Raw genomic sequence first — 8,545 nt, 5'->3', positions numbered from 1 at the left:
AAGTGGGTCCCCTACTGGGGTCCCCCAGGTCTGGGTTACACACTGGCCTAAGGCATGACTGAGTGGCGTGAAAGCAGGCTTCCTGCTGGCTGAGAAAGCACACCATCCTTCCACCTGATTCTCTCTGGCTCTCGCATTCCTCTTGCCACGGACACAGGCAGCCTCTGAAAGGGGAAACAGCAAATGGGGGAAAAACAGGCAGACACCTAGAGCGAGGCTAGGGAGAAGGTGGCAGCTATAAGGACAGAGTGTAGGTGCCCTGGCCTGTAGGGAGAGCTGACAGGTGGGAACTGGGTGCCTTTCCACTGTGTTGGGGTTCTTATCTGAGGGTTCTTTAGCTTCCCATCCCCACTCCAGGCTCTCCCCTATTGCATTTGTAAACCCTATGGTGACAGTGACAGGGACTCTGTATCCTCTCCACACTCAGTAGACAGTCCATCAACCCAGCAGACCCCCAATCCAAACAGCCTTCTCAAGCCAGCCTTGGGCTTTTCTTTTTCCCTGAGGGAAAGAGCTAAGTCTGCCTTTCCAGTCCAGAACAAGCTCTGAATTTTAATTCTGGATTGAATTTCATGTGGATTGAGCCCAGAGCTATTCGGAGACGGATTAGCAGCCCTGACATTCAGCCTCTAGTCTTTGGGAAAAGCGACCTAAATCAGCACCCATCAAACCCAGCTCACATGGAATTCTCCCTGTGGCTCTGATAAGACTTTTGGGGAAGCTTCTGGCGGGCAGTTCACCACCTTTTCAGAAATACGCCGCCCACGCAGCCAGACCCATCAACACAGTGGGGAGGCAATGAGAGAGGAAGGGCACAGAAGAGCTAAGAGCTAAGATACCTGCAGCCACAACTGCCTTAGATGGGAGGCTTCTCTCCTCGGCCCTTGCTAGGCACCAACATATATATGCCGAAGCTAGGAACCTGGAAAATCGGGGCTTGGATTAGCCAGGGTTCTCCCGAGAAACACAACCAACAGGAGATATTTGCATATACACAGAGGGAGAGAAAGAGAGATGATAAGGAATTGACTCATGTGACTCTGGACGCTGAGAGGTCCCAAGATCTGCAATCAACAAGCCGGAGCCCAGGTGTAGACCCAGCCAGAGTTCAAAGGCCTGAGAACCAGGGAAGCTGATGGTGTAGAAAGTTCCAGTCCAAAAGCCAGCAGACTTGAGACCCAAGAAGAGCTGATGTTTTCGTGTAAAGGCAGGAAAAGTCCCATGTCCGAGCTCAAAGCAGTCAGACAGACCCTCTTTCTCTTGAGAGGGTCAGCCTTTTGTTCTATTCAGGCCTTCACCTGATTGGATGAGGCCCACCCACATCAAGGCCACTTGATTTCCTGAGTCTGCTGCCTTACATGTCCCTCTCATCCAAAATACCCTCACACAAACACCCAGGATAATGTTTGACCAAGTATCTGAGCACCCTGTGGCCCTGTCAGGTTGACAGCCATCAGGCCGGGCACAGTGGCTCACACCTGTAATCCCAGCACTTTGGGAGGCTGAGGCAGGCGAATCACCTGAGGTCAGGAGTTCGAGACCAGCCTGGCCAACATGGCAAAACCCCATCTCTGCTAAAAATATACCAATTAGCCAGGCGTGGTGGCACATGCCTGTAATCCCAGCTATTTGGGAGGCTGAGGCAGAAGAATTGCTTGAACTCAGGCAAGAGAGTTTGTAGTGAGCTGAGACTGTGCCACTGCACTCCAGCCTGGGCAACAGAGTGAGACTCTGTCTCAAAAAAGAAAAAAAAGAAGAAGAAGAAGAAATCAGCCATCACAGGGCTTGAGATGGAAAAAGAAGGGACAATGGGCCACTTAGCATAAAAACACATAAGTGCTACGCAAGAGAGAGCCACAGACAAAGGCCTGATTGTCTTGCCAGTGCCCCAGCCTGAGGCCAAAGCAGGTGCCCAGGCAGGTGTCCCTGAGTGACTACAAAGTAAGAAGGCCCCATGGAGAGGGCTCCCAGGAGCACCCCAGGGTGACAGGATGTGCGAGGTATTTACAACCTGGGCAGTAATTAATTCATTAGCATATCAATCAGAATTTTAAAGGATCTTGCCTCCTATACTCTAAATGAAACTATATGCTGAAACTGCTTGTTAGTGATAAACACTGCAGCACAAATTATTCATTGAATCCTTGTAATAATTACCAACTGATATGTGGAAGTTTCCTGTCTGATCCATGGCTGGCTACGGGGACTGCCTCAAACTCTTCCAAGGACATTCCCAGTAGAATGATGGTCACTAGGTCCCTGGCACCTGGTGCTCTGTTGCAGCCAGAGCTGCACAGTGCCTTGTCCACACATCTTGCCTGGGAACACACACCTACCACATGGTCTGGACACAGAAAGCCTCTGGCACAGTGGCCACCTGCTCCACCTCCTGCTGTGTCGCACCCACCAATGCTGGCTACCCTGGAGTGATGGGCAGTCATGGCATTTACCCTCACTGCCTCTGCCCACATGGCACCTCCCACAGCTGCCAGCATCCTCTCCAGCACCACTCTCAGGCCTGGTGACCTCCACGGGGCTGCCGTGGGCAATGTTATTTGGTGGTTGATAGTCTCATTAAGTCATACATTTTGCTCCCTGGTATAAGAGGGTTTCAATCTTCTAATCACAATGAAGCCTTAATAGTATGTTCTCATTGAACAGCAGCCCTGAGTCTGAGGGGGTGAGCAGTAATAGGAAGGCAGGGAGACAGAAAGGGCCCAAAGCAGAGGGTTTTTCCTACTGGCTGGAGAGCAGCAGCTAAGTGGAGCAGCCCCACGAGGCTAGAACCAAGGCCTCTCATGCCCACTGAGGAGATTGGGAATGAGCTGCCAAGAGAAGCTAGGAGCACAGATCTGTTTTGAACATCTTCTACACTCTGTGTTCTTAACCACCCAATGGTAAGAATTAAAGATATATGTATACCATGGACTAGGCAAGCACCTGTGGAAGGTGTTTCATAACATTTTGCTTTAAATTTAGTTTTTAAAAACTCTTTAAAGGATATATTCTTATCTCATATTTCATCAGGATGGTGAAGCTCAGAGAGTTTGAATTGGTCCATTCATTCATCCAACCAGAACATGCCAGGCACTGTGCCAAGCACTGGTGATAACTAACCTCAAAAGATGTGGGCCCTGTGCAGTCTGCTGAGCAAGTCTGGCACTAAGGAAACCAGCCCACAAACAAATATGCAATTATCCATCACCATGAAACACAGTAAAGAAAGGTCCAGGGGTGCCATGACATGGGGGTCTACTGCGGGTAGGGACTCAAGGAAAGCTTCCTTCTGGGGGAGCCTACAATCACCCAGTTCCAAAACCAGACACAAGCCCAAGGTCTTGCCCTTTCTCCCATGCCAACTAGTGCCCCTTACTATGCAAAGGAGAATTGAATAGGGGAACTCATCAATTTCCCCTTCGATGTTCAGTCTACATGTCTTGGATGTACCTTGAGCCACTACAGCCCAAAGTTCTCACTTCTACATCCCCACTTCCACATTCCCACTTCCAAATCTCCCTCCCTCCATCCATGTATGAGGTTGTGACAAGTCACACATGAGAAGTTGTTGATGGGACCATTTAGAAAATGTTGAATGACAGCAAGATGCTTTGAGGCCCAGATTCCTTTCCTGACTTTGCTACTTGCCAAGAATGAGACTGAGACATGTGGCTTTACACAAACTGTAAGAAGTCATGCAATGATCATAGTTGCCATTTCCTAAGCACCTACCACATTCCAGAAGCTGACATGCTTTGAATGAGGTATCTGTGGTTGATTGAATTATTAGTCCTGATTCCTCACTCCTCCGTGCATCCATGCTCTTGCTGTGGCCTACCTGTGGTCATAGTGTACTTCCCCACCCCTGGTTTTGGGCTCAGCCGTGTGACTTGCTTTAGCCAATAGGATGTGGCTAAATAAGATGCAAGCAGGGGCTTGAAATGTGCTTCAGCAGTGGAGTTTGCTCTCTTCTTGTGTCTTGCCATTGCTATAAGAAGATATTCCCCCATGCAGCTGCTGCCACCTTGGCCTGGCTCAGAGTGAGATTCATGGGGCAGCCACGAATCTGCCTGAGCCAGCCAGACTTGCCGCTGGAAACAGATTTGGTCCTAGCCAAACCTCAAAACATGAGAAATAAATACTCATTGCTGTCTGCCTCTGAAAGGTGAAGACTGGTTGTTACACAGCAGTAGCTAGCTGATACACTTTCAAACCTTAGAACTCTAAGAGGCAAGTATTATTTCTCCCATTTTACAGATGGAAAAAACAGAATTGAGGTTTCTACATAGGCTTGTGTCATAAAATTAGTAACTGGCAGAATTGGGATTTACCTCTAGGACTTTCTGGGGCTATAGTCCAAAATGTAAGTATTGGTGCTGCTCCTGCAAAACCCTGCATTGATGCATACCTGTGATGATGTAACTTTGGATGTGATACAATTGGCAGCAGACCTCTAGAGCCCAGAGCTGCCCAGCTACAAGGTTCACCCAGTCATCCTCAACACTTCTCAAGAATGCCACCTCACATTTAATGTGTGTTAATTTTTAGTCCCCATTTAATAGCATTACAGTAGATCTTACTGTATTACAATCAGTTAGAAAGCAAGAGTAACTTTTAGAATAAAATGTCAGCACATGTTGGGAAAGAGAATGAAGGAAATGGTTTATATATGAGAAGGTAAACATCCCCAAAAGAAAAAGGAGAAATGATTATTATTCTTCAATTCAAGGGGCTGGTGTGCAGCTCTCACTCCAGCAGGAGATCAGTGAGGAGAATCTTGCAGTTAATCAGCCCAGAGCCAGTCTCCAGTTAACTCGGCTCCCCATTTCTTCTCCAGCCTGAGCAGGGGCCCTAAATGAACCAGAGGAAGAAGCAACCAGCAGGACGAAGGTCCCCAGATCCTTGCAGCCTCAGCCACCGGGGGGGGGGGTGCCCCACTATTAGGGCTCCTTGTTGCCCTGCCCCTGGGCTCTGCCACACACAGTTGGGCAGAGGGGCTGTTGCCACTCCATCCAGGCCTGCTGCAGCCCCAAGGAGGAAGAACCGCAGAGCTGTGTCAAGGCTAGAGAGATTATGGGGAAGTTTTGGCTTTAATAGAGGCCACATCCAGGGAGAGCAGGTGGGCGGGGGAACAATGGGAATTGGAATCTGAGATTGAAGGGTTTGGGGTCAAGGTTTGGGCTTCCATCTTTTACTCGTGACCTGAAAGCCAGGAGGGGGTGTGAGTTGCATGTCAGAGGCTTAGTTCTCAAGGAAGGCCTGGGGGACAGGGGATCAGATGCCCTTGGTAGGTGTCAGGCCGTCTCTGCAGGCAGATAGCCTCTGCCTCCTACACCCCACAAGCTCGGTAGTGGAGACTTGAGGAAAATAAAGGACAACCATGCGGATCACCAAAATACATCTCAACTGGCCCCATGCTTGCTGTCTCCCCAGACTTGGCCCCGGGAGCCAGCTCTGCCAGGGGCAGGGTGCGCCTTTCCCGGCGTCAGCATTTGGGTCAGGGCTTTGCTATGTGTTTGTTTCTGGGCAGGCTGACTTAAGCAGTGACTAAGCTTGAAAGTTATAAAACTTGATAATAAACCTGTCAGTGAGGCTGTCAGCCGGGCCTGGATGTAGAACCTGGGTGTCTTCTGTGGCCAGGCAAGGCCTCTTGCTTCCAGCTCCTTTGAGGGTCCTAGGCAGCCCCTGCCTGAAATCTGCATAGCTCCCCAGGTCCTTTCTGCTGGGCTGGGAGCGTCCAGCTCTACCGCAGTTTCAACAGCAGGGCTGAGCCTGTGTAGTAAGAGGGGCCAAGATCAGTGTGACCTGATGAATTTCACTCAGGCATTCTCTGAAGCCCTTTTTGAATCTATGGGCAAGAAGCCCTTGGATTTAATGAAGGGGATGGTCTCTCTGGGGATCTACCTCCCAAGGATGCTATTTACACAGAGCGGCCACATAACCCAGAGTCTGAAGAGACTCATCCCATCTCAGCTCAGTCCTGTGACTTGGGCAGGAAGCATCATCTCTCTGAGCCTCAATTTTCCTTAGCTATAAAATGGGAAGGACAACATCATTTGTCCTGCCTGCCCCACAGGCATCGGGCAGGGCTCAAATGGAATACTGTACTCAGAGGATTTGGAAAAGTCCAAAGTGACACATAACAATGAAGAATAGCAAGTCTTGAGTTCAACCCAATGACCTTTACCAAGTGCCGGCTTTGTGCCAGGCAATGCCTGGGCACCAGAGATGCAGAGGTGAGTGAGAGAGAGACAGTTTCTGCCTTCTCTGGGCTCAGCACTCTGCAGGATGCTTGGAGGAGGCAAAAATATATATCAATAGTAACACTAACCAGCATTAATAATAGCTTCACTCACTGAGTGCCTACTATGGCCCAAGCTTGAACTAAGTGCTTTACACACATTAAATCTTTTAAATAGCTAGGTGAGGTGGGCATTGTTATTTCCATGAGACTCAGTGGGATGAAGTCATTTACCCATGGTCACTCAGCTGAGAAGCACAGGTCATCTGATTTCAAAACCTCTCCTCTCCAGGAGTCCACCTTCTACATTTTCTAGCAAGCTCATGTTTTATGTCTGTTTGTTTTGTTGGATTTTTGTGAGTTTCTTGAGACAGGGTCTTGCTCTGTCACCCAGGCTAGAGTGCAGTGGCACAATCTCAGTTCATTGCAACCTCTGCCTCCTAGGCTCAAGCAATCCTCCTGCCTCAGCCTCCCAAGTAGCTGGGAACACAGGCACATGCCACCACGCCAGGCTTTTTTTTTTTTTCTTTTTTTTTTTTAAGTAGAGACAGGGTTTCACCATGTTGCCCAGGCTCATCTCAAACCCCTGGACTCAAGTGGTCCTCCTGCCTCAGCCTCCCAAAGTACTGGGATTACAGGCATTAGCCACTGCGCCTGGCCTCATTAAGGGAGGAGACCACCCCTCATATTGTCTTATGCCCAATTTCTGCCTCCAAAGAAAGAAGAAGTAAAAACTAAAAGGCAGAAATGAAATCCACAAGCAGACAGCCCAGTGCCATACCCTGGGCCTGGTAATTAAAGATCGACCCAGACCTAATCAGTTATTTGCATAAAAAAAAGCACTGTGAAGATCCCTGTCCTGTTATGCTCCATTCTAATTACCAGTGCATACAGCCCCCAGTCACTTTCCTCCTGCTTGCTCAATCGATCATGACCCTCTCACGCGGACCCCCTTAGAGTTGTGAGCCCTTAAAAGGGATAGGAATTGCTCACCTGGGGAGCTCGATTGTTGGAGATGTGAGTCTTGCTGAAGCTCCTGGCCGAATAAAGCCCTTCCTTCTTTAACTCAGTGTCTGAGGGGTTTTGTCTGACGCTTGCCCTGCTACACTACAATCCTCCTGCCTCAGCCTCCCAAATAGCTGGGACTATAGGCATGTGCCACCACGCCAGGCTTTTTTTTTTTTTTTTAAGTAGAGACAGGGTTTCACCATGTTACCCAGGCTCATCTCAAACTCCTGGGCTCAAGTGGTCCTCCTGCCTCATCCTCCCAAAGTACTGGGATTACAGGCATGAGCCACTGCGCCTGGCCTCATGTTTTATATAAGGTTTCCTTTTGCAACCTTTAGCAGCAGAACTAAAGAGCTCTGTGCTTTGTTATATCAGTAGTTAAAGGAGATGTGTGTACAAGCATCATCTTTGCTGTTGCGTGTCCTTGTGCATATCACACCACCAGCAGTAGGAGGAAAACCCTCTTGGGCATTTCCCCCCCAGCCAGCTCTTTGAACTTGGACACGTCATGATGTTCTCTGCTCTCCGGCTCACTCATCCTTACAGAGAAGGACTTGGATAAGGCAATCCCCAGAGGGACTTCCCTGCTCTGAAAACCTGTGCCACTCTACGTCAACATCTCCCATTTGGACAAAGAGGGGGAAGGCTTTGCAGTACTTGTCCCAGCTCAGCTTCAAATAGGCTGTGTGACTTTGGGAGAGTCACTTAACCCATCTGGGCTCCAATTTCCCCATCTGTGAACTGGGAACAAAATGTTATTACTCTCCCCACCTCACAGGCTTATAGTGAGGATCAAATCAGACAGAGGCCATGAAAACAGTTTGAAACTTCTCTAACGATGTGGGGATGAGGTATGACTACTACCTCACTAGTTATCACTGACAGACATGGAAAGATGGCCCCAGAAGGTGACTAGAAGGAAGGCAGAGAGCCCTACCTGGTGACCTCTGCTTCCCTCTACACAGAGCTCCACTGTGTGGCGGCCAAACTTCCCTCTGTCAAACATCAGGACTCTACTGGAAGTTGTTCCTATTATATCATTAGTTGTTTTCATTACTCTAATAGCTGACAATCATTTCATGCTTATTCTGTGTCAGGCACTCAGCCAAACGTTCTGTGTTGCTACAGCCGTTCAGGGTCAAATCAAACAAATCCTAGTCATTGAAACGTTCTCTTTTTTAGTCAAAATAGGTCAAAAGAGTTTATGGTAGGTGTCAAGGTTAAGAACATAAGGCAGACAAACAGGGCTCCAATCCAGTCTAAGCTGTTAGTAGCCAACATGACCTTACACATCATAAC

Source organism: Pongo abelii, chromosome 8 (assembly GCF_028885655.2).
Source record: "Pongo abelii isolate AG06213 chromosome 8, NHGRI_mPonAbe1-v2.0_pri, whole genome shotgun sequence".
Lineage (NCBI taxonomy): Eukaryota > Metazoa > Chordata > Mammalia > Primates > Hominidae > Pongo > Pongo abelii.
Note: the sequence above shows the minus strand (reverse complement) of the source record.